Source organism: Camelus dromedarius, chromosome 2 (assembly GCF_036321535.1).
Source record: "Camelus dromedarius isolate mCamDro1 chromosome 2, mCamDro1.pat, whole genome shotgun sequence".
Taxonomy (NCBI): Eukaryota; Metazoa; Chordata; class Mammalia; order Artiodactyla; family Camelidae; genus Camelus; species Camelus dromedarius.
The window spans coordinates 83,009,181-83,033,360 of record NC_087437.1 but is presented as its reverse complement, the minus strand read 5'-3'; the positions used below and the strand labels follow the sequence as shown (position 1 = coordinate 83,033,360).

Sequence of the window (24,180 nt, the reverse complement as noted above, 5' to 3'; positions counted from 1 at the left end):
TTCTACAAGTTTTTTCTTAGTGGCTAGATGCAGTGATGGAACTTCCACGGCTATGGGTCAGACCAGTTGTTCAGGGCAGTGTGTTTTATCTGTCCATACCTGCACCAGTAGCTCTCATGCAGGAGCACCTTGTTAGCTGGGTGGACAAGCTTGACTCTCTAGCAGATTCAATGAATGGTAAAGTCCTGGATTAATAAGTGAATAAACTACTTTGGAGGAAGTTTTAGCCATGGTGGAACTTGCTGGGATGCTGAGTTGGCAAAGGAGAGGAAAGATAAGCTCTATCGCTCTATATTATGGCCCACTGCAAGGAATGTAGGGGCTGACTGAGCACCAGAGGGACCAAACCCAGCCAGAAGCCTGGCAGGTCTTTTGGCAGGGGAGACACCAGCACTGAGGAACCTGGAGAAAGTTTGGCTCTCAACAGGGAGAGGGAGGGTCTGGGAGCCCCATGTGCCTTTCAGAACAAGGATGGCTTCACCTCCCGCCATTGCCATCCCTAACACTCCTGGGCTGACTTAGCATCTTCTCCACCTCACAGCCCCATGCTCACCCCAGCTAACACTTGTCCTACAGACAGCATGTCTGTCCACCCTGCTAGGCTGTGAGCTTCCTGAGAACAGGGTCTTTTTATCCCCAGAACCCACCACAGAGCCTGGCTTGTGACGGGCTCTGAATGTTTATAGAATGAATGAATGGAGGGCAGTCTGAGCAGGAGAAACTTCCAGGTGTTTGAAAAAAATCAAGAAGAAAGTGCTGTGAAGCAGTGAGATGTAGGGGTGGGCAAAATGGACAAAAGGGATCAAAAGGTACAAACTTCCAGTAATAAGATAAATAAGTCATGGAGATGTCATGTACAACATGATGACTGTAGTTAACAATACTGAATTGTATATTTGGAAGTTGCTAAGAGCATAGATCTTAAAAGATCTCATCACAAGAAAAAAATTTTTACTGTATGGTGATGGGTATTAACTAAATATTGTAGTTATCATTTTGCAATATATACATATATCAAATCATTATGTTGTATGCTTAAAACTAATGTATATGCCAATTATACCTCAATTAGAAAAAACAGCAAAAAAGACCAATCACTCTACGAAGGGTTTGTTTGCCTCTTGTAGAAGGCTTGATAAGGTTTGACTGAGCCTGGTGGTGATAAATGAACCTCATTAATGAGAAGGAACCTCTGTGGCCCATTTTTCTTTAAGAACTCCCTTAATTATCTTGCTCCAATTCTGAGAATACTCATACAGTTCATAAAAGATAAGCAGGCACAAGCTGTTTTGAACATTTGCCAAGTCAGATAGGTTGGTCTGGAGCCTGCTGTGTACTAGTTTCCAGGCTTCCATCCCCCCATCCTTACCCTCTCTGTGCACATGGTCTCTCTCATTTCCTCCTCTGGTTTCCAGTGTCTTCCCTATCCTCCCCATATTATGCTACATTTAAGAAAGACATTAAGAGCCTGGTTAGTGTGAGTTTAAATCACACTTCCTAGGGGTTCAAATTGTCCCCAAGGAATTTACTTGTATTTAAGCCTTATTTGTCAGCGTGGAGTAAAAGGCATCCCCTACTCAAGCAATTTCAAGCATCAGAAAGCCAGCAGGGACCAATCATAAGTTTACGGTAAGTTGTAAAACAAGGTGTATAGTAGAGTTTCTGTTCCTTTTTGGACCCAGTTTCTTGCTTTGCTTTATGTTCTGGTGACCCTATCAGCCAAAAAGATTTTGACTAGCCTTGTACAAACTGACAAGGTATAGGAATATTAAGTATCATTGTTCAAACTCCACTGGCTTTCCAGAATGCTTATGAATTTGACTCCTCCTCTCTGCCCCAAAGCCCTGTTGAACATAAATGCCTTTAGCCTACTGATGGTATATTAGTCTGCCCTTTTCTAAAAAATTAATTAGAAGGGATTCTAACATCCTTCTGATAGCTTTACTGCCTTCTAACCATGCACACACACATAATTCCCACTACCTTTACTAAATTGTACTATTTTCACCAACTCCCAAGTTTTAAGAGCCAAACTTAAGAAATATTTTATAAAATGACTTAGTTCTGTTACTTTCAGCTAGATACAGAATGTCAGGCTAATTATTAACAAAGTACTGTATTACCAAATAGATATGTTTACCTTGGCACACTGCTGCCAGTTTATCAGAACTTCTAGTGGGAATGGTTGTGGGGTGATAATAGATTAGCAAAGAAGTGGAATTTTTGAGTTTTTTTTACTCTATTTTGTCCTAGAATTTGCATTTTAAACTTTTGAATCTTCAGAGGCAAATATTTACATAGATCATTCATATAATTGGTTTTCAAAGCTAAATGTAGCCTAATATCCAATTCAATTTTGTGTTGCTGACTTGCTTTTTCTTTAACTGGAGTAATTTTAAAACTAGCTTTTCATAGAGGTATAGATACCACTCAAATATTCCAGAAAAGTTTTATAAAAGAGAAAAATCCATGGTGCCTGCCCCTTAAGTCCTTTATGTTCTGCCTTTAGCGCTTCCTTTATTCTTCCCTATAGTAATATGCATGTGATATCTGGAGCTGCAGCAACCATTTTGTGACCAAGATTAGGAAAGTCTCATGAAAAAAGTTTGCAGAGCAATAAGATAGAAGATGGCTCGGTCCTGATGAGATTCTTGAGCAGATACATCAGCCCTCAGCTGCCTACCATTAGAGTTCTTGTTACAGGAGAAGAAATAAATTAAGGTACTGGTTGTCAGGTTTTCTTTCACTTGCAGCTTAGGTCTTTCTAATACTCTATTTCTTCTTTGTTCAGATGTCCACCCTGGAACCAGTCAAAAATGGCTAGGGGTAGGAGATGGGATCATGTTAGAACACAAGGAAACTCCCACTGTAATTAGTGTTGGAGAGGATGAGTGGTGATTGTGGGATGTGTAAGAAAAGGGAGATACGATGAACAGACAATATCATAAATGCCTACTTTAAAGAGAAATTTTTAAGATGATTCCAGGTATTGAGCCTGTAGATCTAAGATTACCAAAAATATGAAATGCATAAAGAAGAACTAGCAAGTATAGGGGGGACAGGAGGGAATCACTTTGATCCAGACAGTTTTTTAAAAGAGTTGTTTCCACCAATTTAGCCAAAGCTCTCCAAATGTCCATTTACCTGGGTACAGGGTTTTCCTGGCCACGCAGCCCTTCACTATACAGTGCTCTCCACACCCATTCTAGGAGGCTTAAGAATATCGTGGGTCAACTGATAAGGGTGGGGGTCATTTGACAAAATATTAGGGACAAAGCTTTGGGATATATGCAGGTGTTTTCTGTTAGACAATCAAGAAACCATGGGCATTGGGCTCTGTTGAGTAGGGCTTATCATACAGAAATAAGAAGACATGTAACATTGCCCCTGGGTACCGCCTCCATGACAATTTCATGGCACTTGCAACCAGTGATATTTGCAGAAGAAATGCAAAGCTGCTTCCACTTGTGGCATGGAGAATTCATCTCATCTGGTGGACTAGGATGCTCTCCTGGAAAATACACATTTAAAACCTATTAACTTAAACTCATCAACACCTTTTTAAGCTTAGGAGTCAAGAAGTTGGTTCTCTTTGTTCTTTGTATCTATCTAGAGTGGCCTTTTCTCCCATGTCTAACTGTTTAGCTAGGACCAGGACTTGGTTCTAGAAGTGATGGGGAGGAATAAATGCAAAGGAAGGGAAAAACACATTTATAATACTTTCTCGTACTGCAGACACATTGAACTTGAGATGCTGGTGGGTTGTGTAAATCTAAGTGTGGATCCGGAGAGAGGTAAGGACTAGAAGAGGGAATTTGTGAGATATCCACAGCTGGAATGATGAAAAGGCCACCGAACTTTTAGAACAAAAAGGTAAAGAGTTCAAAGTCAGAAGACAGGGCACCAGACACATTTAGGGACAAAAGAAACAAGAAGTCTTAGGACCTTTGGTTCTATGTCCCAGAAGCATGGGGGAGTAGGGGGCATCAAGGAGAAGAGTGTAGCCAGTGGGCAAAGAGCTGCAATTTCTGATCAGAGAACGTAAGTGCTGAGTACTTGTTACTAGAAATTATGAAGTCACTGGCTGCCTTGGAATCAGAGCTTCAGAAAACCAGAGAGGTGGCAGCTAAATTGAAAGAATATGTAGAACAATAGTAGCTCAGGGTGGGCAGTTATAAGATTGATCTTTTGTCTGAGTTGGAAGACTTGAGCATGTTTTTGGTTTTGGTTTTGGTTTGGTTTGGTTTGGTTTGCTGAAAGGAGTGAGGGAACACTGAGAACCTAAAAATGCAAGAATGTGCGCTACTAGGAGACCTCATGGCCAGCCCAAGTTTTATTTTCTCCGCTCCTTTTCCCAAATGGAACCATTCAGCCTCCATTCTGAGTGCACAAAGGTCAAGGGGAATGGGAATGTGGACTGGGGCAAAAGATTTAACACTTTTGGTCCTAATATATGTGCCTTCAAGGGACCTGGCTTTCTTGCTCCAAATATTTGGCCTCACCGTCATCCTAACCAGCTCCCGGGCAGCCTTAATGTCCTAGCCTCAGTTGTTATCAAAGGGTTATGAGAACTTTGTGGGGTAATTATTCTTGGTCAGACTGAGTTCTGGATCATTCATCCTTCCTATGGACACTTATTTAGCACTTTCTTTGTGCTGTGTTCAAAACAACCTCATAAAAGATGGAAACACCATTACTACCCTCACATGATGGATCAGAAACTGGAAGTTTAGGCATAGACCAAGCATAGACCCTGTTTCTAATGCTGTTAACATTACTCCACTGTTCTTCATCTGACCCAGAAGCACTGTCCACTAAAACAATGAAACCAATGTTTTCTAAATACCTACACCTTACTAGGAACTTCAGAGCCCACAAAGGAGCTAGTAGCCTTCTCCTATCCTCCTAGAAACAGAGATTCCATTTGAGTTGCCAGATAATCTCTTTAAATGAAATACCACGTAGGCAGTCCCCATTTTGCATGGTACTTTGGGATCATAAAAATGACCATACAAACAGAAGATAGAAAAATCAATCTTAAGAATCAGTGTAAAAAATGATTGTTCTGTGATCTTTAAAAACATTTTGTCAAAACAGTAAAGATTTAGTTACTGTAAGTTATAAGTGAAAATATATCAAAACTGATATTTATTTAGTACACTGCAATTTAAAGCATTAGGAACATTCAGAATTAAAGTGTTTTATTTATTTGTACTTACCAAGAATAGTTTCAACAGTGCTTGCCTTTTTCTCATTGCATTGCTTACAATATGGAGTAAGTATCTTTTCTATGCCTTGGTGAATTGTCATGCTCCTTTATAAATTTGTAATCTAATATTTTATCCTTTGTGCTTTCAATGTTGTGAAATAGTCCAAGAGTTCCTTCAATGTGAAGCTTTTTGGTTTTTGGTCTTTGGTTTTTGTTTTTACCAGCATCACTTCCTCTGGGACATCTTTATTTAGCTTATCATAACCACTTTCTTCATTATGTCAGTAAGTTCACATTCACTAAGTACCTGTGCTTCACTTTATGTATCTACTCGGTTGGGCTATAGTGTCCAGATACTTGGTTAAATTTTGAACCACGGCATCAGCTTTCCCCTGGATCATCAGCCTGCTGGTCCACTCTGCAGATTTTGGATTTGCCAGCCTCTGTAATCATGTGAGTCGATTCCTTAAAATGTTTCTCCCTATGTATATGCACACATATCCTGTTGGTTCTGTTTGTCTGGAGAACCCTGACTAATACAATTCCTCTGGCTGAGTAAGTGTCTCAAATGGTGGCAGTGATGACATTTCCATGGTCAGCTGTTTCTTTCCTAGTTCCATTTATATTCAATTAGAATTTTACGTATAGTATTATTACTTCTTGTTTCTTTGCTGTACTTGCATCTCTGTTGCCCAGTTACCTCTTTCAGTTATCCATTTTTGTAAAATGTCATGGGGTTTATTTATCACAGGTAGACAAGGAAGCCACATAGCTACATACTTTGCTCTCTGCATAAACTGAGTAACAGACGTGCAGTAACCTATCATCATTTTGAAAGGGTATTGTGATTGGTCAGTGAACATTATACGCACCTATTATTTATGTGGTGATCTGTGGACTGAAGAGCTAGCATAAAGTTTGCACTTAAATATCTCTACCCCTATCTGTCTGTCTGTCTGTCTATCTATCTATCTATCTATCTATCTATCTATCTATCTATCTATCTCTCTACATATCTATCTGTCTGTCTATCTAATGTGGTAACTGAAATTTGAATCGTTTGGGGGAACTGGTGTTGTTTAACTAAACATGGTAATTAACTGAAATTTGTGTATATCAAAGTCCATGAAATGGAAGAACTGCGTGTGTTTACTTTTGAACTGATTGTCTAGGTCCATAATTTATAAATCCATACCATGAAGGACCATAAAGCAAAGAAAATAGGTTCTCAGCTGAATTAGCAGCATCTTGGTAAAAATTCTATCATTTCATTAACCAATATTCTTGAAATACTTGATATTTGTTTCCTTGCTTACTTTCAGTGAATAACTGGCTGCTGAGAGAATCACATTTAAAATGTCCGAATATAGAAAGTGGTTTGTGGCAGAGACAACTAGTTTTCCACTGAAAGTCCATTCTCCCCTTCTTCCTTTGTTGATAGTTCTCCAGGTTTTGGTGGGGCAAACAGCTGCCTCACTAAAGACTCCATTCCCGCCCTCTCCTGAAGCTTATGGCCAGACTCTGGCCAGTGGGATGTGAGCACAGCTATTCCTCTGGGCCACTTCTAGGTTTGTCCTTAAAAGGAATGGATGTGTTCTTCCCTGGCCTTTTCTCACTGGCTGGGATACAGATGTGAGCCAGGAAGTGGAGCAGCTATTTTGAACTCAGAATGGAATCTGTGTGTTGAGTGTACTATCTCTGGATAGTTATATCAGAGAGAATCAACTTCAATTTGTTTTAGTCACTACATTTTGAGGTCTTTTGTTCCAGACAGTTAAGTCTAACCTAAAAAAATAACATGGATGGTGTCCTGTTGGGAAATAAACAATAGCCTATCAGAATAATACAAAGATTTATATACATCACACTGAAGAGTTAATGAATTCTCCTCCCTTCCAATTCTAATCTAAAAAGAATAAGAGAAAACCAGAAGACTCTAAGTTTAATCCCCTTCTGAGAATAAGTTGAGCAGAACATGCTGAAGACAATTAATGATATAATGAAGCCACTATAGATAGGATGGTAAACTCTGCCACTTTTACAAAGTGGATTTGGTGTTTCAGATTTATCAGTTACTTTGCACCAAGGCCGTGAGCCTCTGTTCCTAGTAATCAGACATGCTGGGATAGACTGCCAATAACTAAATTGAATTTCCAGGAGCTGCTGAGATCTTATGAGAGACAGTTACCTGGCAATATTTATATAATTCTTTTTGTAACAAAGTAAATTTAGGATAGGGTTAATTAGTTAAGTCATTGACCTTGAAATAATTTATTCCAATATAGTTCTTAAATTGCACATCTTGAAATGTGGCTCTTTTGTAACGAACAGATTAAAAAGGTCTGATTCAACGCCTACAAATGTGTAGGACTCATGTGTATACACTAGAGGGCACTCACCTCCTATTTTCTTTTTGAACAAAATTTGTAATATGGTTTTCAAACAACTGTATGAAAGAATCAGCTCAGAATCTTCTTTAAAATGTATACCCTTAGGCTATGAAGGGGCCTGTGAATCTGCATTTTGTTAAGAGTCTATAAGGGAGCGTGGTTGAGAGGCTGGCTTGTGGAGCCTGATTGCTAGGGTTTGAAACCAGGCTTTGCCACCTGTGAACTTAAATAGTTATTTAACCGCAATGGGCCATGGTTTCCTTATTTATCAGATGAAGTTAGAAATAACACCTGCCTCTTAGGATTGCTGTAATGACTAAAAGAGTTAGCCCAGAACATACTAGTTCCTGGCAATAAAGATTCACTCCTTTCTTATTTTTTAAGAAAGTCGTTCATTAATTTTGTTGCAGGGTGACTTGAGGACCACCCTTGAGAAACACAGGACTGTTTAAAAAAGAAAAATGGAGATATTCTCAGTATTCTACCCAGCCAGGCTAAGACTTCAGGTTCTGACCCCCAGCTGGAGTGATAGCAGAATGGCAGGAACTGAAGTTGCAGGGTGGAGAATAGAGCACAAAGAGGCTGGTCTTTATATGTTCTGTCAGAGAGCTTGTACTTTATTCAGAAGTCAGTGGAAATTCTTCTAAGGCATTAAGGCAGAAGATGGCATGATCAGACTTACGTGAGATGATCACTCTGCAGGCAGAGCCGGGGACAGAATATGAGGGGTGAGGATGGAGGCAGATGGTTGGCGGAGCTCAGGTTGATACAGTGCTCTTCCTTTTCCATCCTAAGGAATGGACTCCAGAAAGCATTACAATTATTCACATTAGTGATTCCAGTATTAACAATTTGGACCTTATAAATTCTTTCTTCTTAGGTCAAAATAGAGTTGAGTTTATGATGAAACTCTGCCCCCACCCTGTTCCATGCTTTACATACACTGTAGAGTTCATAGTAGCAAGCAGGCATCCTCCCTAGGTTTTGAGGCAGCCAGTCCTGCAAGTAGTCTTGTGAGCTATGCACTCACTATGTAAAAACTGAACTGCTGTCCACAGCACCAGAAGCTGAGAGGGGGGCACAGTCTGCATCTTGACTGGTGATCCTGTGGAGGTTGGGGTAGATTTCCAGGAACTGTGGCAGCTTTGAAGTGTCTGACCTACAAGATACTGAAATAAACTTCAGTTCTGCTCTATCACATCTGCAGCCAGAATGGGAGGAGCTGCCGGGGGGGTGGGAGAGGGTGGAGGAGGAGGAGGAGAGAGCTAAGGTCACACTGTCTTCATTTGCCTAAATTCACCAACATGGTTCTGCTGCCATCAAATCAGCAGGGTCAGCGGTGCTAGGGAAAATAGCTACGTGAGTCTTTAGTTCCTGAGAGGTGACTGTGAATGCTTTTACAAGAAAAGAATCCATCCCTGGGATCCCCCTCTGCCAGGGTCAGTTCCCACTTGTGCACTCAGCCAAGTCTTATACGTAAATCACCCACTTATCTAGTCACTGAGTTTCTTAGAAACATATCTGTTTCTAAGCCTCTCAAAACATGCAAAATGTAAGCAGATAAAACAGCTCTTCCCTCTGCTGTTAAGATTTCAGAATCACAAGATACTATCCTAGACTGTTTAGAGCTAGAAAGAATCTAATCCAGTGGTTTTCAAATTTGTTTTAGTATCAGATTCCTTCAAATGAAATTTTAGTAAGAAATTCAAACAAAATAAGAGCAGAAAGCAGAGCTGCTTCTATTGAAGGGAACTTCTGGCTGGCAGTGCTCCTCCTGTTTGCCATACCTCCTACACCCTATCATGTGAGGTAATTCTTCGAATGCCTGGAACCTAGAGGAGCAAAATCTGAAAGTCATGATTAAACCAATTCTTCCATTTTACAGAGGGCAAAAGTGAGCCCCAGAGAGTTAGTAATTATTTGACTAGCGTGTAAAAGCAATTGGGAGATGCAGAGAAATAAAATTGAAGATGGTTGTTCAAATTCATGGTAGAGGATAGAGTTTGGAAAGGATTTTCTCAGTGGTTTCTTCAGAGTTGGATCAGTGAGTCAAGAAGAACAAGACAAACTGGAATGTGTGAGGGGCAAGAAGAAGGTTTAATTTAGATCCAGAGTAGGATTTCCAATAGAAAGAGGTGCAAACTTTGGAACTTTGAAATCTCTGGCCCAGAATTTGTTCAATGTAGCAAAGCTGCTTATCTGTCTAGAGAGAATCAAAGGTACTTTTAATTACAGTCCCGCATTGTGGTGAAGACCTTCAGTCCTGCCAACCGTTAGTCATCATCATCCTTGGCATTATCAGACATCCATTACAGGTCTTTACAAGTTTAACCCAGGGCTACTTTACCCCACTGGGTATGGTTTGTGCAGATCAATAGTTTAGACAGGCAACAACATGGCAATTTCCTGATGACTCACAGGAGAAAAATACCCAACCTTTCTTGCTTCTGTTTCTGCATTTAAAAAATCAAACTCACAACTTAACCTGGTCCAGGAAATGTCTGCCCACATGACTTGGTTCACTGTTGTGCTCAGCAACTTCTGTTGTTAACTTACATCACTGAATCTCTGTTCCTCACCTGTAAGGTGGAGATAATGAGAAAGATTTCTCTGTATTTGTGTGAATAAAAGAAATTAGATACATGAGCTGTTTAGCACAGTGCCTGGCACATGGCACATAGTGTTTTCTCTGACATGGATCTCTGATAGACCAAGGTCAAATTAATAAGAATTTGAAACAAGTTAAATTTCTCTTTAAGTATCCTCCTGTATTTTAGAATCTGTTCTAATTTCTGGGTTCTGTTAATTTTTTTTTTCTTCCCTTTTCCTCTTCCTTTTTCTTTTTTATTCTGGAATACAATGATCAACTTTCATTAGTGTGTAATCAAAATGTGTAGTTTGTCTTTAGCCACACAATTTTTAGGATTGCTTTCCCTAAGACATTCACAGCAGAGGTGCTTGTTTCTCATGCCTCTTTCGTCTCTAGATGGTTAGAGAACATTTTTAATTTTTAGTTAATACATTCTATAGTGTTGGTCAAGGAAAGTATCTCTGGAAATGAGCATATAATCAATCCAGGACAGCTGAAATGAAGCCACATTATTCAAGTGGAAATTCTAGGACTGAAAAGTTCGGTATCTGAAGTGAAAAATTCAATGGACAGGCTTAACAACGGATTGAAGATTTCAGAAAAAGTTATTGAACTTGAAGACAAATCAATAGAAATTATTCAACCTGAATAACAGAGAAGAGAAAAATGATTGAAATAAGAATGGAAAGAGTCTCAGTGACCTGTGGGATAATATCAAGAGATCTATATATCTTTGTAGTCATGGGAGGGAGGCCCCTAGGGGGACGGAGTGGTACAGAAAAAATATTTGAGGAAATAATGACCCCAACCTTCCCAAATTTGCTAAAAACAACAACAACAACAACAACAAAAAACCAGTTCATAATTATAAGAAACTTAGCAAATGCCAGTTAACAAAGTGAGATAAATACAAAGAAAACCACATACTGAAACATTAGCATCAAACTGACTATAATAAGCACCAAAGATAAAGTCTGGGGGAAAAAGCAGTAATAAAGTACAATACAAAGGGGAATATAATGTAGATAATGGCTAACTTCTAAAAAAGGCCAGAAGACAATGGATTTATATAGTCCTGAAAGAAAAAAATCTACCAATACAGGATCTTTTTCTATATATCTGTGTCTATTCTATATCCAATGAACATATTCCTGAAAAATCAGGGTAAAATAAAGACATTTTCAGATGAAAACAAGCTGAAAGAATTAATCACTATTAGACTATCAAAGACTACTCTTTCTTTCATTAATTAAAAATGTAACTGCTTAAAGAAAAATAACTTTAAAGAATCATATGGTATTCCTGTTTTTTCTGATTTATGTATTCTTTGTGAAGGTAAAAATTTTTTTTACTTCACAGTAAGCATTTCTTTCTGGCCTGAAAAGCCTTAATATTTTCTTATCATCTAATCTTATAATAAAGTCAGTCATAGACCCGTAAAATAAACAAACAAACAAACAAACAAATAACCTTGTTCTATTGTTTTTTAACATACTATATGTTTTATATATATATATATATGTATGTATTTGACAACAGTAGCAGAAAGAATAAGGGAGGGGTTATATGGGGTTATGTTATTTTAATGTTCTTAACTTTACATATAAAGCATTGCAATATTATCTCTAAATAGACTGTAATAATTACAGAATGGATAATGTAATTACTAGACTATCACGTAAAAAAGCCAAAGAGGTACAGCTAAAGATGCAGGAATTAAGATAGAATACTGAAATTTTTGATTAATTCAAAAGAGGGAATCAAAGGTTAGAATAACTGAACCTACATTAAACAAACAACAACAACAAAACCCCCAGCAATATGGCCTTTCCTGGTCATCACAGCTAGGAAGGACCTACTCCCTTTTCTGAACACCCTAACCATTCTCACAGAATTTTTTTCACATTATACTTAGCATAACAGTTACTAGTTTACTTTTTCCCTCTTAGAAGATAAATATCCTTTGAGGATGAGGACCATGGTCAAATGTAAGAAGAGATGAAAACTGCCGACGTGCAGATTCACTAGCGATTCAGCTTAAGTTTCTTCTGGATGTCTACTATTCTTCTATGTGAATTTAAAAAAGAGTAGCAGAGAGTAAGTTTGAGTAATCTTTACAAGTTCTTGTCATATTTCAAATAAATTTTTTGTCCCACTGGCCAACTGGCTTAATCATTTCTACATGGTGCCAACTGATGAAGAGGTCACACAAACTATACCTAACCCAGATGGCAAAGAGTTTTCTTGTGGTTGAGGGTCATCTCCAACTAATTGGTTGTAAGGCCAGATCACCCTCAGCAGTGAAGACTGTCATAAATGGAAATGTGTGGGGGAAGTAATAGCACACCTAGTGTGTAACCATGAACTGATTTAGAGTGTCATGACATTAATGGTTACTGTGACCACGTTCCTGGATTTTCCAGAACAATCCCATAAATACATTCTGAGTTATCAGATAATGTGTCCAAATTTGAGGTTCAGAGAATAGGATTATCATATTTATGGTAATATTATTAACATAAATTAACATGGAGATTCCTAAAAAAAACTCTTCTTAAAAGCTCATTGATTCTCCCTAAAGCTTACCAAGAAGAAAATTTAACCTAAAGTCATAATCAAATGTTTTAGACTTTGAGAAAATCAGAAAAATTCAAAATTACAACTATCTACAGAGCAACTACTGATGAGAATGACCTGAAGACTAGCAGAAAGGATCTTCTACATCGAGACGGGTAAGAGGGGCAGAGAAGTGATAGTCTCCAGACCCACACCCCTGGGTAGGCAGCTCACGAATGGAAAGATAATCACAATTGCAGAGGTTTTCCGCAAGGAGCTAGGAGTCTGAGCCCCACCTGGGGATCCCTAGCCTAGGGGATTTGCAGAACAGATCTTGCAGGATGAGCCCCCAGAACAGTTGGCTTGGAAGGCCAGTGGGTTTGCTTTTGGTAAAGCTAGAGGATTATAGGAAACAGAGACTCTACTCTTAAAAGAAAAGAAAAAGAAAAGAAAAGAAAAGAAAAGAAAAGAAAAGAAAAGAAAAGAAAAGAAAAGAAAAAACAACCCATAAAAATGGAACCATAGATGAACCTGGCAATTTAGTTACTTTTGTTATAAGGGAATCTGCCAACTGTGGAAGAGAAAAATAAGTTGAGCAGAGTTTTTGATACCGTCATTTGGATGGAGGACAAAAGCTAAATAACAGGGCCAACCAAAGGATGGGGGAGTGGTCCTGGAAAATACTCCAGTACTTTGGGTTCATAAAAGGCTAAACCATAAGAGTATGGAGATTAAGAGAGCCTAGTTTTATAATATCTCAATCCCTGGTATTATACCAAAGTGATCTCTCATTGCTAGTAGTTCTAGACATTCTTTAGACAAATTTAAATTCACATAAGAAGAATTCAAAAGCCTTATGAATCCCATGCAGGGTAAAAAAATTTTTTTAATCTAACCACATAATAGTAAATTGATGAAAATGAAAGAGAAAATATTAAAAACAACAAATAAAAGTGAGATTACCTCCAAAAGGGCAACAATTCAACCAGAAGCTGACTTAGTAATACAAATAATGACATCCAGAGCACACTGAAATGATCTGTAGCCTTCTGAAAAACAAATACTGCCAATCTAGAATTCTACATCGAGCAAAATACCCTTCAAGAAAGGAGAGTGAATGATTTTCTATTGCTGTGTAACAAATTACCACAAACTTAATGGCTTCAAACAATACCATTTTCAATTGCTGTATGTCAGAAGTCTATGCACAGCTTAACTGGATGCTCAGATCAAGGTCCCCACAGGGCTGAAATCAAGTTTTTCCCAGCCTGTATTCTCATTTGAAGGCTCATCTAGGGAAGGATCGCCTTCTAATTTCCCTCAGGGTTTTGGCAGAATTAATTTTCTACCAACTGGAGACACCATGACAGCTTGCTTCTTCATAGTTAGCTACAGAGAGTCTGCTGCTTCAAGTCTCTGACCTCTGGACTCTTTTTTTAAGTGGCTTATGTGATTAGGTCAGAGCCAGCCAGAACAATCTTCCTTTTAATGAACTTAAAGTCAGTTGATTAGGGACTTTAATTACCTTTGCAAAATTCTTCACCTTTTGCCATATAACAGACTCTAACCAAAAAAGTGGCATCCTGTCAACTTTTCCATATTCTGTTGGTTAGAAGCAAGACATAGGTTCTATTTGTACTCAAGGAAATGGCTTTATACAAGGGAAAGACTCACCAGAGATCACTTTAGAGTGCACTGAAGCAAAATAAAGACATTTTCAAACAAATGAAAACTGAAATGTATTCTTCATGTAGAAAAAAAGATGTTTTCTATATGAAAACCTGGACACGCAGGAAGGAGTGAAAAACATTGAAAAGAATAAATGTACAGATAAATATAAAAGAATATTGACCCTGTAAGATAATTGTAATATCTATGGATAATATATAGAATTAAAATGTATGAAACAATAGCAGGTAGGTGGGTTTTAAAGGGCAGTATATGAATTTAGAGTGTTTTAATGTACTTGTATTTTTAAGAAGATATGTAACAAATACAAAATGTATAACAAGTATACAAATGCAACAAATAATATTAGACTTTGTTGCTGATGTTAATCTCTAAGATAAACATTAAAATATTTTTTGAAAGTTTAACTGCCCAACTAATAGAGCATTAAATGGAATAGGAATAATAATAATAATGAAATCAATCTGAAGATGGCAAGAAAGGGAGATCCCAATAAGTTTTTGTTACAGTTGAAATTGACACGGTGGTTATGTAATTCATATTGAAATGTAAAGAGGTAAGGAAAGCCAGCTCACTGTTAAAGAACATCTCGGGAAAATGTGTTCTACTGACAATTATTTAAACAGAATTATTAAGTTATTTTAAAACATTAAAAAGTTATGAAAGTTAAAGGAGTGCAGTACTGGCACAAAAAAATGGACCCAAAGACCCCTGGAACAGAATAGAAAATGCAGAAACAGATAATGACTAGGTGGACACATAATTATGACAAAAGTGGAGCTGCAGAAAAGTGGGTAAAAAATGGCCTTTTCAGTAAACAGTGCTGGGTCAATGTATTCATTTTCTGTAGCTGTCGTAACAAATAACCACAAACTCAGCAGCTTAAAACAATACAAATTTATTATCTTACAGTTTTTTTTGTTTTGGTTTTTTTTTTGGTCAACAGTTCAACACGGGCAGGCCTCACTGGGATAAGATCAAAGAATTGGCAGGACCATGCTTTTTTCTGGAGGCTCTCAGAAAGAATCTGTCTCTTTGCCCTAGCCAGATTCGTGAGGCCACTCATGTTCCCCACTCAACACTGGCCCATGGCTCCTTCCTCATCTTGAAAGCCAGCAATGTTGCATCGCTCTGACTCTTCTTCCCTAATTAAAAGTCTCGCTTTGACCACAGCCTGGAAAGATTCTATTTTAGGGATCCATTTGGTGAGGCTGGGCCCACTCAGAAAATCCAGGATAATCTCCTCACCTCAGAGTCACATCTGCAAAGTCTCTTTTGCCTTGGAAGGTAACATATTCTCAGGTTTCAGGGGTTAGGACTTGGGCGTGGTTGCCGGGCCATCATTCTGTCCACCACCATCAACTAGTTACCTGACGTAAAAATCAGAAACTTTTCTTTACCACTCGCCATACACGAAATCAATTCCAGATAGGCTATAACTCTACATATAAGAGTTTTAAAAAAAAGTTTTTGGAAGGAAATATAGAAGAACAGCCTTGTGATATTGGGGTAGTGAAGGATTTCATGACCAGTACACAAAACACACTTAAGATTGAGAAACTGATCTAGATTAAAATTAAGAACTTCTTGTCATCAAAAGAGTCTGTTAAAAGAATGAAATGCAAGCCAGAGAGTGGGAGAAGATATGTGGAACGTGTATCGTCAGTGAAGGGCTGTGTCAAAATTTGGTTTCCCCTGAAAAGCAAAGCCTGAGAAAAAGACTTGGGTAACAGGAGCTTCTGGTGATCGTCCTGTGTGTTATGCTTCACAATAAGACACGTTAACAACAGTAACAACAAAGGTCTTAAATGTAATAGCTAATATTTATTAAATGCTTTTTATGTGCTAAACTCTGTTCTAAACATTTTATGTGAATCAACTCAGCTAACACGTAAAACATGCCCCAAAAGTATGTACCTTTATAACCCCCATTGAGGAGGACACTAAATTACAGTGCAGTTAATGTCCTAAAGCTACTAGGTATGGTTTGTGATGGCAGGGATTGTTGTCTGTTTTGCCGACTGCTACATTCCCAGTGCCTAGAAAACACCTCTTATTTGTATAAAGTGGCAAAGACAGGACTCAAACCCATGCTGCCTTTGGGAAAGCCTACGTTCTGTTAGCATGGTACAGCTAATAATGTTACTCATTTAAAATCTTTTATTCAGGTCCAGGCTGTAAGAATGAAGATAATAAAAATATAGGAAAATAAAACCTAATACATTTTTTTTTAATTTTAAAAATAAGTATTTTTTTAAATGTTAAAAAATAAAACTAATTTAAAAATATTATCTATCAATCTAGATTTTTTTGGAGGAAAGGGGGATGGGAGAAACTAAAGGCCTAAAGAATGTTTTAAAATACTTTTCTTCCCCACAAGGTTAAAATCATATTCCCATCATTGCCAGCCAACATTTTAGTCCTTGAATGTCACAGATTACAGAAACCCACTTTCATAACCCTTCTCCCAACGCCTGAGCCTAATCGCTGCATAGCCATCTCCTGGCGGAAAGGCACGTTCGTGTTGGCTGCTAGTTCAGTAGTCATGTTTCCAGCCACTAAAGCACGTTAAGCTGAAATCAAAACCAAACACATGTTCCTCTAAGAAACAGCCAAGGCTTCATGCTAAATACTGAGCATTTCCCCAGCAGTCCAGGAGCCCTAGCACTTCAGGATGCTGATCAAGAATTGTCCAGACTACAGATCATGGTGTAGAAGTTTTTTGTTGCTGTTGGTTGTGGTGGTGGTGTGTGTTTGTGTGTGTTTCTGAAACCAATGTAGAAAAGTTCATGTGATGGTCTGCTCTCAGTTTTAAAAAAATGATTACAGCCTAATTTCGTGTAATAAAGATACTACAGTCTTTTCTGAGAGATCACGATTTCCCTTCTGTTGGACGATGGCCAGGTTGTTTTCAGTAGGCAAGAGAAATATTCAAAAGTAGTGTTTATGTTTTTTCAATGAAACATGCATTTAAGTAAACCACAGATCAATATTTGTCAATTGAAGGTATGGAAGTGGCTGTTATAGTGACTTTAGATACACGATCTTGGCACTTGTGATAATGTCTCCAGAGAAACTATGCAGTCTAAAATACCAATGTATTCCTACTCTTTGTGCAGTTAATTTTCTGTGAAATATGTTTGTGTATCTATCCATTATCATATCAAATCACAATGCCTACTTATTGCTATTTCCTTAAGCCTATTAAATGATTTATATTTTCCTAGTTCATATATAGTGATTTTTTTTATTCAGTCACAAAACCCATATTTATTTTGAAAGCTATAATTACACATACTCTTACTAGAATTATATATAATAAAGTTCCAGCCTATAGGGAACAATTAGACCCTACAGACTGGAACTTTATTACTTACAAAGTTCCGTATCTGAAGAACCAAAGAACAAATTTCAAATATACACAGAATCAATTGTTATTTATCAAATTTTATATTTTGTTTACTGTATTTTCCCTTTTTTGATATAACAGAGTCCATAAGTATAACTAAATGTATTTTAACTATTTATATCCTTATAGGTTTTTTCATATTCTTACATAAATAAATCAGGAAAAGAAACCATTTATTTGAATACAATGGGATTATTGGCACATTGGAAAAAGCCTGGATTTTTGGAGTCAAACAGAGATGAGTTCAAATTCAGACTTGGCCACTAATTAGCTGTATGACCATTGGTGGGTGACTTGACCTCTCTTAGATCGTATTTTTCACCTTCCTAAGAAGGAATAATAACATCTGCTTTGCGGGGTTGTTGTAAAGAATTTTTACCCACTCGTTTCATCAACATTTAAGCATTTCTAAATCCTATTACTTCACAACAAAAATACTGAAATAAATAAACCTCTCTTTCAGTTATGCTACAGTTTATCAATATCTCAAAAATGTGGCTCCAGAATTAAATACATATGATAAAATGTTAGACAAAAAGCTCAAGTTTTTGTTTACCTTTGTTACTATGTAGCACTTATCAGGTACTTCGGGAAGTGCTAGGTAAGTGTGTGTTGGATGGGTGGACCCTGCAAACAAGACTCACTGCAGAGTTACAATAGGACTAGTTATCTCCTGTGGTCTGGTCACTAAAAAGAATTATTGAAAACTGAATTGCAGCCTTGAGGCTTCGGAAGAGGCTCACCTCCACCATCCTTCACTATATAGCAAAAAGAAAACCTGGTCGGACCCAAATGAGATCAATGAAATCACCAGCAGTGGATCTGGAAGCTGATCTAAGATGAGTTGGTCATTTGGAAGCCTGTGACTGTCCATTCCTGGGCTCAATGCTGGAAAAACAACTTAGCCTGTCTTAAAAGCAGGCACAGGGACACAGGCATGCAAAAGGCACTATCAAAGCTCAAATGCCTGAGACAGTAACCTAGATGAAAATTCTGTGTTGGTGTTCAGAAGATACAGTGAATCTAAGATTGGCCTCGACATGTACCACACCCTGTACCTGAAGGTGAAGGGGAACATATCTGAAAACAGGCAGATTCTTCTTTTATTTTTTTTTTTAAATGGAGGTACTGGGGACTGAATCCAGGACCTCATGCATGCTAAGCATGCACTCTACCACTGAGCTATGCCCTCCCCTCGACAAGCAGATTCTCATGGAACACACCCACAAGCTGAAAACAGACCAGCCCAGCAAACAGCTGCTGGCTGATGTGACTGAGACCTGCAGGTCTAAGATCAAGGATGCACATTAACACCCAGAAGAGTGACTCCAGGCCAAGCAGGAGGAGACTGTGAGGAATGAGGCCAACAGCTAAAGCTCCCCATCTCTTGTCTGTACACAGTGGCCTCCGAGATTGCATAGATCCATCATTCCTTAGCACTGGCCTTTATCTGCCTGAGAGGGAAAAAGTGAATTGCATTTATTTTTCTGTCAACTCTTTGGTCATGTTGAACATTTAACCAATTAAAAATCTAAGTCTTTTTTCACATAAGTACTGTTCAATAAGATCTCTCTCCCTCCATTAACGGGTTACTGATTTACTGAACTGAAATACAGGATTTTACATTCATCGTTAGCTACATTTCATCATATTAGCTTCCACCAATTTGATTTAACCTTCGTCTATCATTATGCATGCTAATTACTATTTTCGGATTTGTGACACTTGTAAATTTGATTATAGTGTAAATCTCTATTCATCTAAATTGTTGACTTAAGAAAGATAAATGAAAAAGAAGAGAAGGTAGAGTGTAATGCCTTGTAATATGTCACCAGAGCCTTGTGCTAAATTGTTCCTAATCTGATAGATGGCCAGCTTTGATTTTCAGATGCCAATTGGCATAACTATTATGTACTATCATCTAGTGCAAATTTCTGCATCTTTTCTACCAAGATATAAAAGTCTTTAGTTGTATTTTGGCATTTCTCTCCAAATTCTTTAAATTACCAGTAGCACTTCCTAAGTCACTTGTAGATGTCATTATTCCAACCAAAGTATAAAGTTCACCTAAATCTGGATGTGTACCTGATGTAAATTACCTAGGACTCTTTTATTACCTACTACTCTTTGGGGGCTTCCCTCTACTTCCTACTGCCCTATTACTTGTATTTCTCTATTAATATTTGAGATTTGGCTTGTTTACATATGTTTCTCTTTGATTTACCACTTTAGTTGCTCTGCTTTCTCTGTCCTTGTCTAACATTGCATTTTTTTGTCCCATTGATGTCTCTCTTTCCCTACCTTACTTACCTTACTTTTTTCAGTCAAGAACTTCTGCATCTCCTAACCCTACCAGGTTCTTCTCTTCTCAAGAGATTTTTTTTGTTGGTATTAGCTTTAAAAATACGTATATGCAATGTATAACTGAATCACTTTGCTGTACACCTGAAACTAACATTATAAATCAACTGAACTTCAACAAAAAATAAGAATTAAGAATAAGAAGAAAAGTATGCATAACCTCAACATACATGAAAGTTTATATTTCCTGATATTTCTTTTATATTTCCAATCACTACCCCCCCACCGTGTATTTGTCTTCCATCTTTGCCCTTTAAATGCTTGACCATTTATTCATTCATTCATTCATAGTAAATGGATATCTATTGACGACCTTCTATGTCCTTGTCGGTGCTAGATGATGCCAATACTGAGTCATGACCCAGCAAATGCCTTTAAGGAGCTCATGAACTAGTACAGAATTTACACAGGTAAGCAAGCGTTACAAAGGTGTGGAAAGAATTACTATGGCCAAGGAGCGCAAAGGTAGGGATACCAAACCCAGACTGTGAAAGTCAGAAAACATGTCTGGAGGATGTGCTAGCCATGCTAAGTCTGGAAGTAGAGGCTGTAGGATATGTGTGCTGGTGCATGGACTTCTGTAGATGCCATCTCTCTCTTTTTCATCAAAATCACTCTTAACAGCTTGGCTTATAGGGTTTACCATTGAGCTATCTTGATAAATGACTTCTCACTTTTTCATCCATAAACATGTTTTCAGGACCCACTCAATGCCAGGATCATGTTATATGACACCTTTTCTTTTAAAGATGCATTTTAAAGATTCAGGGAATTCCCTGCTTTCTTGCTCCCTCATGATTTTTGGGAACTTTTGAAATCGGCTTTCCAAAGTAAAAAAGTATTCATCTGGCTCTGCCCATTGTTTCTTCCTTGACAACCAACAACTTTAAACTTTTAGGTTCATTTTTACTTTGAAATAGTTGTAAAAATAATATATTGAGTGCTTTCTATGGGCACTATATTAAATGCTCTGGGAGATACACAAAGATGACTAAGATTTAGGCCCTTTCCTCATGAAGCCTGTAAACTAATAGTGGAAACATGCACACCGAACACAATAAAGATAATAATAAATGCTCTACTAAAGATATTTTACATTTAAAGAATTTCTTGGTTAGAATTAAGTTTACAAGAGAGCCCCTTGTTTCTTCCTTAATTATTAGAGGCTTGATAAGATAAAGTAACACTGTAAGGATAGAAAGTTTGGATTAATTCAAAAATTTTTTGAGAAGAGCTGTATAATTTTTTCTTAAGTGTTTTTGTGTTTTCAGCATATTCCATGCAAGAGAGTGCATGGACCAATCTAATCGTATCCAGTAATTCAAAAGTTAATTCATCAGGTTAACAAAATGTAATAATTGTATAATGGATCAAATTAGATTTTAAAATATACATTGAAGAGTCAGTGTTACCTATGGGCTTTCATGTTCTACATTATATTTTTCTGTAATTTTGGAATACTTTTTGGTAATGATCATGCATTACCTTTTTAATTAGAAAATATATGTTCATAAATATGTATGTGGAGCTTCTATTAGGAAAAGACATTATGCTAATTCTCTAGAAAGTTATCTGTTAGGTTTCTTTTCCAAAATGAAAAAATACATATATGATTATAAGAGTTTGAAAAATATGGAAAATAGATAAAAGAAAAAAATTACCTATAAGTCTATCTCACTAACTCAAATGTTAGTGACGTTAATGGTGTGTTTCTTTCCTCTCTCTTTTTTTAAGTGACTAGATAGCAACATTTTTAATAATATTTAACCCACAAGAACAGGAATATTTTCTTCATGTGTATCCAATTCTGTACTTCAACCCAGATGAAATGGTAGAATCATGGAATATTTACATGAAAGATCTTACAATTTATCCAGAAATATCTAAACTCTCATATCATCTCCCAATAAGTAAAATCTTTATCTTCTAGATTTACCACCTTGTAGACAGGGTCATATTAACAGTAATAATCCAGATTTTATTGGCACTTGTCCCCACCCACTCACATAGGACCCTAATCTCCAGCAAAGTTCCCCCAAATTCTTTTGGGAGTTCAGATAGTGTTTTACACATACTATGAGTAAACCCAGTTAACTGTCTAGTCAACTACCATCTTCTTTCCTCTTCTCCTGCTCTAACCTACAAGGGCTAGATGTTGCTGAGTTCCCTGGCACTGCTGCCTCCTCTAGGATGCTGCCATGGAAGTCCTGGAAATGCCAAAGCAGTGCAGTGGTGTGTGGAGTAGCAGCAAAGAACCCCCTTCTCCTCTCCCGCTAGAGGGTTCCCCAGCACTGCCACTTGTGTCCCATGTCTTGGGACCCTTACTACCCAAAATGTGGTCCATGGACCAGCATCATACAGCAGAACTGTGAGAAATGCAGACTCTCAGGCCCTGTGTATCAGCATCTGCATTCTAACAAGAGCCCCAGATGATTCATATACAAATTACAGTTTGAGAAACACATACTCAAAGTGCCTCCCTGGGACTAAGGCATGAATTCAACTGGGGACAAGAGTAGTGTTGGGTCAGGAAACAAAAATGACTTTTTATAATGCTTTCTTCTCTTTGAAGACCTTGTCTTTGTGACTGGGCCACACTTCAAATGTATGGCTCCTTCTTGAGGGATGAGCTCTCCCTCAGGAGCTCCCTCTCTCCTCACAGAGATAGACTTTCAGTGACCTGCAACTTTTCTTTCAGTTCAACCTGCCATGGCTTAGGCTCAAACTAAGAACCCATCAGACTGTGAGAAATCTTACACACTGCTCTCCACGTGAAAAATATTTTTATTTAACAAATGTTGATTCAGTACCTGTTATTTACAGAACACTCCATTATGGGCTATGCGGATACCAAAATAAGTAACACAATCTCTACCCTCAAAGGAGTCATAAGGAGGTGTATGTTGGGGGGCAGGTGGAGACTTTTGGGAAACAGTTTGAAAGAAAAAACCAAAAGGTTCCCAGATGGAGCAGTCTCACTGCAGTTTGGAGAAACCAGTCTTCTGTCTTGTCCCTACAGCCTGGTGTGCCTGTTCGCCAGGAGAAACGCCCCTCTTCCATTTCCATGTCAATACCTTCTTACCTGCCTTCCAAGGCCAATTTCAAATGCCAGCTGATCAATGAACTCTGCCCTAATTCCTTCATCTAAATATGCATTTGACACGTCAGAACCCCCATCATATCCTCTCTTAAGATCAGTTACATGTGTTGAGGCCTTATGGGGTGGAGGATATGTCCCTTATAGGCAAAAAATGTATTTTAGTCAGTCTTAGACTCTCCATAGGACCTAAGTACATTTTGGGAAAAAAAAAAAAATTAAAGGTAATGCACCTACTCTGTTGATGTTCTCTATTCAGGAAGTATATCAGCCTTCTCAAATCACAGTCAGAGAGAACACAAGGGAGAGTGCTAAACATTCTGGGGTATGTTCACGGGACACCCCATGGCTGGCTAGGATTGACTTTTTTTTGCATCTTTTCCTCTGGTCAGATTGGTTCTATCATTCAGAAACCATGTCCTCATTAGTAGGCTAGTAACTGTTCATCTCAGCTGCGTGGAATTTTCTCTTGTTTTCAGCTGGATAGAAGTTGGCTGGCTATATGCCTGCTAGTATTTAAGAAGTCTCTTACCTGAATGGGTACCACTTTTTATGCCTGGTTTTTCCTGAAGCTGAGATGGAATCCAAGGCAGAGGGCCTTCTCCCTGAAGAATGTAGGGTTGCTCTTAATCAAGTAGCATCTTATGAGCTGAATGTCAGTGATGCTTATGTATCTATGGTCAGTATAGTTCCTTGAGCCACTATGAGGAATGTTTTGGCGCTAATCTGGATAATGTATCTTCTATATCCTTACTAATTGTGGTGACGGCCATATTTGTGGTTTGATACTACTTGAAAAAACAATTTAGTGGCTGAGACTTTGCTGCTCTGTGGCCTAGTGATTTAGAGTTGGGGTTGCAAACTATGGGCTTATATTGG

At 38.0% G+C, this 24,180-nt stretch overlaps 1 long non-coding RNA gene across 14 annotated transcripts in view; it reads left to right on the top strand.

The window, feature by feature from the left end:
• The window catches only part of LOC105087743 (uncharacterized), a 92,499-nt gene that overhangs the window by 1,028 nt on the left and 67,291 nt on the right, over positions 1-24,180 (top strand). For 6 of the 14 annotated variants that reach the window (XR_010384733.1, XR_010384739.1, XR_010384741.1 and 3 more), the window contains exon 2: positions 20,496-20,614. The exons of 2 other annotated variants lie outside the window; for them this stretch is intronic. This is a non-coding gene — a long non-coding RNA (uncharacterized LOC105087743). Of the gene's footprint in view, positions 1-5,555; positions 5,663-20,495; positions 20,615-24,180 lie in introns of all 14 variants that reach the window. 6 more of the 14 variants (XR_010384734.1, XR_010384737.1, XR_010384729.1 and 3 more) reach the window with 3 other exon arrangements.